The sequence below is a fragment of the Impatiens glandulifera genome, chromosome 6, assembly GCF_907164915.1.
Source record: "Impatiens glandulifera chromosome 6, dImpGla2.1, whole genome shotgun sequence".
Lineage (NCBI taxonomy): Eukaryota > Viridiplantae > Streptophyta > Magnoliopsida > Ericales > Balsaminaceae > Impatiens > Impatiens glandulifera.
Window position 1 is genome coordinate 22044804 of NC_061867.1, and position 8847 is coordinate 22053650.

Genomic DNA, 8847 nt, shown 5'->3' on the forward strand with positions numbered 1-8847 from the left:
ATACCATTTATATTGAAAAAAATATATTTAGACTTAGGGGGTGCTTGGTTCAAATAAAGGAATGGGAATAGGATTGAGATTGATAGAAGTGTAGTGTTTGGTTAAGAGTTTTAACCATTCTCATTACCATTGATAACGTTTGGATTTACAAGGGAGAAGTTATAAATATAATTTTGTTATTAAAATTATGATTCATTTTAATTTTATTTTATTAAATTAAAAATATAAAATATTATTATTTTTATAATATAATTGTTAAAAATATATAAAATATTTAAGTGACATAATTTAATAAAATATAAACATATAATATTTTATCATATTAATTATATTTTTTCAAAATAAAAATACTTATAACAAAAAAAAATGTTTGTTTTAATTTTTTACTAATTATAAATAAATAATTATTTATTAAATATAAATAATATAAGACAAAGTCTTTCAAATATTATATACTTTAAATTAAATATAATATTTTATTTAATAATATATTATAACATGGTATAATTTTTTTAATAATAATTTTTATTAAAATATTTTATATTTAATTTTTTAATATTTTTTTATATAAAATTGTTATTTTATTTTTAGTTTTATATTTTAATTAATTAATTTTAATTTTATTATTAATATATAATATTTAAAATTAATTATATAAAATTAATTATATTATTATTAGTTATTATAATTATTACTAAAATTTTATTTTAAATAATTTCTTAATATTATTTAAATAATTGAAATTATTTATTTATAAATAAATAAAATTTATTATTATGTTAATTATAAAATAACGTATAATATAATTATAAAATATATATTATAATTATAATTATAAAAGAGAAAATAGGAGAGTGGAGATAATGGGAGAGAAAATGTATTGATACGGAATGAGATTCATTCCTCCTAATTTAGAGAGGATTGGATGATTCCTGAGTATCCGGGAATCAAATCAATACCTTGGAATCAAAACCACTAACCAAACATCTCATTTCATTCCCTTTACCATTTCTGAGTACAAAAACGTACCAAGCATGTCTTTAATGTGTTTATTTTGAAAAAAATATAAAGCCCTTTATAGTGAAATCAAATTAGTTCAATTCATATATTGTAATAAAATATTGATGTATATATATTAAATAATATTAATGTTTAATTATATTTTGATTTCACTTTCAAAAATTAAAATTAAGTTTGTTTAAAGAATAAAATAGATGTGTCAAGGTTAGATAAAAATATTGTGGGTTAAGTTTCAGATTTGTTTGAATAACGAAATAAATTTTATAAGATTAGTTAATATATTTATAACCATTTGATTTTGCTGAAAAGTTGATCATAGTGGAGTGAATCTAATATTTAAAATTAAAATTTAATTATTGATAATTTAATTTATAATTATTATATATATATATATATATAATTTATTAATATTATTTCAGTATTTATGCATTTACAGATATAACAAAATTTTAAAAATTTGTACATTTATCAAATATCAAAATTTTATGTAAGAGGTAGTGGGTTTTTTTAAAAAATTAAGAGAGAGAAAAATTAAATGATCCCGGATGAATTTGAGGAGATAATGATTATTTTTGATAAAAAAGACTTTTAATTGATATATATAAATAAAATAAAAAATAGTAATTTAAAATATAAAATATTTTAATATTTTGGTGAATAATTTTATTGATATGATCGATAAAAAAAGAGTGAAGTGATATTTAATTTTGAATGAGTTTTTAAAAAACTCATAACTGTGCCTAAAAGTACTCTTAAAAGTACTTTACATTAACAATTCAGAATACCAACAAATATAATATTTTGAATATTTTATGAAATTATATAATCTTTATTCTCATCCATGATTCAACACCTTTATTAATAATAATAATAATAATAAATCAACAACCTTTTGCTTAAGTTAAAATATTTATGATTTAGTATATGATAATAGTTGATACCTAGGAAAATAGATACCATACCCTAAGCTAATTATAATAACGATAGCAGTTACAAATGTAACTTAATACCCTTGTTGAACCATCATAACAACGAATTTTGAATAGTCATTATAGGTTGTGGTAAATATTATGTATTAGCTATCAATTAATTAATCTAGGGAAAACTTACTCTTAAGTCGCACATTAAGTTCGTTACTTATTTGATAGAGCACTTTCTCAACACTAGTATTAAAACAATTTATTGTTAGTATCGACACACATTATTCACGAAACTGATAGAAACCTACTTAAAAGTTGGACATATATATATATATATATATATATATATATATATATATATATATATATATATATATATATATATATATATATATATATATATATATATATATATATATATATATATATATATAGATAACATTAGAGTCTGTCCAGAGACAAGTTTAGTTAAACCCTACATTAATCCCTTCTTCTAGTCTAGCGACAACAAATGGTGTATATCCCTAGGTCTCCTTGAGGTCTTGGGTTCGAGTCCGTCAGGCGGTAAGTTCTGCGTCTGGTTAAGTGTGTTTGCGGGTTATGTGCTTAACCGCATTCCATAGGAGTAGAAAAAAACCTACACTAAGGCAGACTCACCTCCTCCTATCCAAAAATAAAATAATCAATTTTTATTCTTTTCTTTTTCCAATTCAAGTAGTGTACATCTTTTTTTTTTCTTATCCTGTGTCTAGCCTCTAGACCATCCACAATTTTGTTTATCATGTCAAATTCTTTTAATTAAAATGTCTTATTATATTTCTATGATTTAAAATATATATTTATTCAATTGATTATATTATAAACTCATTAGATAACATTAGAGTCTGTCCAGAGACAAGTTTAGTTAAACCCTACATTAATCCCCTCTTCTAGTCTAGCGACAACAAATGGTGTATATCCCCAGGTCTCCATGAGGTCTTGGGTTCGAGTCCGTCAGGCGGCAAGTTATGCGTCTGGTTAAGTGTGTTTGCGGGTTATGTGCTTAACCGCATTCCATAGGAGTAGAAAAAAACCTACACTAAGGCAGACTCACCTCCTCCTATCCAAAAATAAAATAATCAATTTTTATTCTTTTCTTTTTCCAATTCAAGTAGTGTACATCTTTTTTTTTCTTATCCTGTGTCTAGCCTCTAGACCATCCACAATTTTGTTTATCGTGTCAAATTCTTTTAATTAAAATGTCTTATTATATTTCTATGATTTAAAATATATATTTATTCAATTGATTCTACATATCTTTTGAACCGAGAAACAAATAATATTTTTCGTTCTATTTTTAGTTTAATATTAAATAATATGAAAGTAGTAATGAAAAGGGGTTGGAAGGGATCTTATCAAAATGTGCACAAATTGATTAGGGCATGCCAAATAAGGAGTAGTGGGGTGAATTGCCTTGATGAACCACTCCGACCATAAGATAATACTTTCGCTGAAAATTTCGAGCATAATTTAGAAAGAAAAAAATAATAAAAACGAGGTTAGCTCATTGGTAGAGCACAAAACTCATATATATGTAGTCATAAATTAGAGCTTTTATAACCTGTTTTCTTAAAAGTTGTAAAGTCAACCATCCTGGATATCCATTATCAATGGTGTACTTAATCGTAACTCAACTCAACATATGGGGGTTTCATGACTGAGAAATTTAACCTATTTGGGACTCGAAGCAAGGAGAACATGTAAGTGGAAAGATGGGACAAAGAGTTCTTGATTACTTGTAACCTTTTGGTTTTAGACAAGACTTTCCTATTCCATTTTGTTTTACATTGTGATCTTTCTCAAGATATGATTATTAAAGAGGGTAATGAATATTTTATGTCTTATTTTATTTTGGGATCATTTATATGGCACTAATTTATTCTAATCTTTACTAGGTACCAAACTTCTTATGACAGTTAAAAGGGACTAACAATGTCATCTTTTTCAGATGTTTTTGACAAATTTATAGACAAAAATGGGAATTTTCAAAAGAAATGGTCTGATGATACTATGGGTTTGTTGTCCTTGTATGATGCCTTGTTTCTCACAGTTGAGGAAGAGAGTATATTGGATGAGGCGAGAGACTTTGCTACAAAACACTTAGCAGAAAACTTGAAGAAAATAAAGAATCCATATTTGGTGATGCTCGTTAATCACGCTCTCGAGGTACCTCTCCATTGGGTGATGCAAAGATTCGAGGCAAGATGGTTCATAGATGTATATGGAAAGAAAGAAGATGTGAATCTCACACTCCTCGATTTTGCTAAGTTGGATTTCAACATGGTGCAAGCTATACATCAAGAAGACCTTAAACATGTTTCGAGGTGGTTAAGAGTCCTTATAATCTTATTTAACCAATTGAGTTAGTGACCTTATCATCCACACATCATAGACAATGAAATCCTAGCATATGATCATTCATTATTCATATTATTTTATGTCAAAATCCATAAGCTCTTCTTTCCAATGTTAAAACTCATCAATTAAATACATGTATATTGTAGATGGTGGGAGAACTTGGGATGGGGCAAAAAAATGCCCTTCTTAAGGGACCGATTGGTGGAATGTTAATTATGGTCCTTGGTAGAGGTGTACGATCCAAGACCTGAATCTCAATACTATAGAAGGATGTCCACAAGGGTGAACCAACTTGCCACATCCATTGATGATATTTATGATGTCTATGACACTTTGGATGAACTAGAGCTGTTAACTAATGCATTTTTCAGGTTAAATTTTTGTCCTCAATTTTATTCTTAGATATATTAGTTATTTTTGATTAAGTGATATTTGTTTTCATTCATCTATAGTAAACGCGAAAATCGCATAAATGTGTCATAAGTTAATGAAAATATGATAAAAGTAAAATTTATTAATTAAGAGGGAAAGAAAAACACTCAACACTCAATATCAAAGGAGTTGAGACAACTTGAAACTTTGCACACTTGTAGCTACGTGCTAACTTAGCTATTTGCTGTTTTGATAGACAAATATCATTTCAATTTAAGAAGTCATATTCAATACTATTACTATAGTAACATAATCATTATATGACCTAATGAAATATTATCTATTTGAAAACTTGGTTCTCTATGTTATTTATGGGTTACTATAATTGGAAGGTGGGACGTGAATCTTGTTGAAACCCTGCCAGACTATATGAAGATATGTTTCCTTGGTAATGTCAATTCTGTCAATGAATTAGGCTATGAGGTTCTTAAGTGTTTTGGAGTTAACGCCCTTCCTTATCTCATCAAATCGGTACATTCCTTTCTTCCCAACTTCTACAACTAAGGTTGTTATTCATGTTTTTGGATTCATAATTGCAATTGGACATGAATGAAATTGTTTCATTCTTTAAAAAGAAAAGTGCAATTGGACATATAAGACTTTTTTTATACTAAGTAGATTAATTAAATGACATAGCTCATTATATTTGTGTACATATCTCTCTTCTTATTTTGTATTTAATGCATTGGACGGATTTATGTGGGTGTTATATGAAAGAAGCCATGTGGTTTTATGGAGGGAATGTGCCTTCTCTTGATGAGTACTTAAACCATGCATGTATGTCTAGTGCAACTTCTATGATGGTTGTTCATGGATATTTTCAACGTTAAATTCTTGGTGTTCTTGTTTCATTTATATTTCCTTTTATGTTTGTTATTTCTCTCTCCTAAAGATCCAATCAAGTGGGGAATAGTTTATTATCACTAGTTTGGTGATTATTCCGCTTTATTCCCAACACTAATCCCATCACTAAGGAGGGCTTGGAAGCAGTTAAAAACTATCAAGATATCATCAAATGGCCTTGTATGATCTCTCGCCTGGTAAATGATTTGGGAACTTCAAAGGCAAGTCACTCTACATTAATATAAATGAATAGTTAATTATGAATGCATTGCAATATATAATAAAGTTGTAGGTGGTATCAAAAACACTGATATCTAAGTGTTCAAATTAATATATATTTCTTTGATTTTTTTATGATTTTAATTTTTGGTTTGTAGAATGAATTGAAACGAGGAGATATTCTCAAATCGGTGCAAATTTATATGCATGAAACTGGTGCATGAGAAGAATCAGCTCAACAATATATTAAAGAGCTTGATATAGAGGCATGGAAGAAGATAAACACAACTCGTGTAAGTCCTGATTGCCCTTTTGGGAAGAAGTATGTGGATATAACAACAAACATTGCGATAGCAGCTCATTACATGTATCAATATGGAGATGCACATGGACATAATATTAAAGGGAAAAACAATGATCGTATCACCATTCTCCTCATTGAGCCAATTCCGATTTCCTTTGATTTATGTGAATTATCCAAATTTATATATGAGAGAATGTAATTAAATAAAATATGTGTCGATTGATGTTGATGTATTCAACTATGTAAGTTATTATAAAATAGAGTTCTATATTACTATTTATAAGTGCATGTGCAATAATAATAAATAAAATACATAAATAATATAAAATATACGTGAAATTTAAGATAAAAGAAAACTTAGATAGAGAAGAAAACTCTCACAATTCAATTAGAAATATATTAATATGTGAGATTAAAGAATTATGATATTAAGGAAACCTAATTAAGATTATACATTTAAAAATGTCATATGATTAAGCATAGCCTAAAATCTAAGTTTATATGTATTACAATGACTAACATTTCCATATTAACACTAATTGAATATCAAAAAATTAAATTGAACTTCAAAAATATCGACAACAAGCATAATCGCCTCCAACTCTTCTAAAAATCCTTATGGCTTACTACACAAAAACTATTAACTAAGTTCAATAAATGCTCAAATTTTGGAATGATAAGCGTTTCCATTATCATATCAACATTGATATCAAGAGTACAATATTGGTCGCAAAATAACACAATGAGCAGCTGCATGATGTAAAACAAATGATATTACACATCAACGTGCATAGTTCTTTGATGAAACTAATTTTTTATAAAACTTTAACTATCAAAAAGTTATCATAATATGCAAATTCTTTCGAGTTTCTTGAATATTCTTTTAAACCAAATAGTTTCTTTAAAATTTTTGTAATAGTAATGTATTCTGCTTTTGTAATAGACAAAGTGATTGTTCTATATAATTTAACTGTAACCCCCGAATCCGAGTATCGTTACTCCTGAGAAAATACACTACAAATACCTCCAAAAAAATCACTAGGCTATCACATCTCAAACTCAAAATGTACTCATTAAGATATTTATAGTTTATTAGTCTCACTCTTATAAAGAGTTCATATTTACTGTGATTTTTTTAATGTAGGACAACACAATTTCCCCAACTTATTCATGTGACGTCCTCATCGCGATTTCATTCATAGTCTTAGTCTCCCTAGTTAGGACTCTAGAAGTAACACATGTGTCACTTTGTTCTTACGGGATTCAAGAGGTGTTTTCCTATGACACTTTGTTTCTACAATCGGGTCGGCTTTGATACCACATGTAATGCCCCAAACTTGAGTATTGTTATCCATGAGGAAAATAGACTACAAATACTCCAAATAAATCACTCAACTACCACATTCCAAACTCAAAAGATACCCATAAAGATATATATAATTTATTAGCCTCATTCTTATAAAGAGTGCATATTTACTATGATTTTCTAATGTGCGATTAGGTAATAATAGCCTTCCAACTAATCGCACGATCCCTAATGTACAACAAAACCTATGAGAGATCTTATTTTGTCAAGATTGTCACATAATTAGAGTAGACATAACTGATTACTCCATCTTTAGTCTTCCCTAACTATAAGGGAACATTCGTTAAACCTCTTAAATAGTGTAAGATCCACTAAACTGGTCTCCAATGATTATTTTGTAGGTATGACTATGTTAGACGAATGAGAGTTGGCCATTTGGATTGCGCATTACGACGAGCACCCTCTTAACTTAGGGATGTTTAGGTTAAACAGAACACTTAAGTTTATTGGCACTAAGGTCAATGAGAGGCTAATGAGTCACATGTACCAAATATGGAATCATGTTACGAGAACCTTTCACATTGGGGAAAGACAAATATGTCCCACTTTGGAAGAATTCCGAGCAATTTTTATAATTAGGAGAGTGGACATCTTACACCTTAAGACATTATCGGAATCAATGTCGTTGAGGAAGGTTCTCCAATAGAATTTTGGTTACACAAAGACTACATCGGATAACTTGGTCAAGATAAATGTCATCAATTTCAAGAAGTGGCACACATTGGTGGTCCAAGACGGAGTTATACCTAGGTTCGCAAAGTCAAACCTCATGACAATTACGATCCTTTTAGCCCACTTCTTTTTAGCTCCATCCAATAGACAATCATCAGCCAAAGTACTTGAGACGGGGTACCACATGGAAGGGGGAAGCAAAGACTCATCTAGGCTTATCCTAGCTGAGACACTTTTGGGCTTAAACGAGCCTAATCTACCCAATGTTATGTCGATGAGAGGTGCACAATTGGTCCTCTACATATGGTTGATCGATAAGCTCAAGATGATCCCTCCTTTACCAATAGATTTTAGGTTCAACACCATAACCCATGAGATATGTTGAACTATGAAAACCCGAAGTCTACGATCAAGAATGACATCCCTATACGACATACCATGCCTTGGTATTGCATATCAGAGATGGAACACATGATGGATGACAATCCCTTAATCACGCTCTTCGGATTTGAGTCCACTATATCATATTACACCTTGTCTTTGTTTAGGAAATTTGGCCAAGATACGATGCCTCCCTTCGAAATGAATGTCTTGGCCAGAGATGGGAAGTTCGACTACAAGATGTACTTCTCTCACTTTAAAAAATGGAGCCAAAGAAAGGTAGTAAAGGTATC

At 28.8% G+C, this 8847-nt stretch overlaps 1 pseudogene; it reads left to right on the plus strand.

The window, feature by feature from the left end:
• Nucleotides 1-3911: 3911 nt before the first annotated feature.
• On the plus strand, nt 3912-8558 carry LOC124943355 (annotated as a pseudogene).
• Nucleotides 8559-8847: the final 289 nt, after the last annotated feature.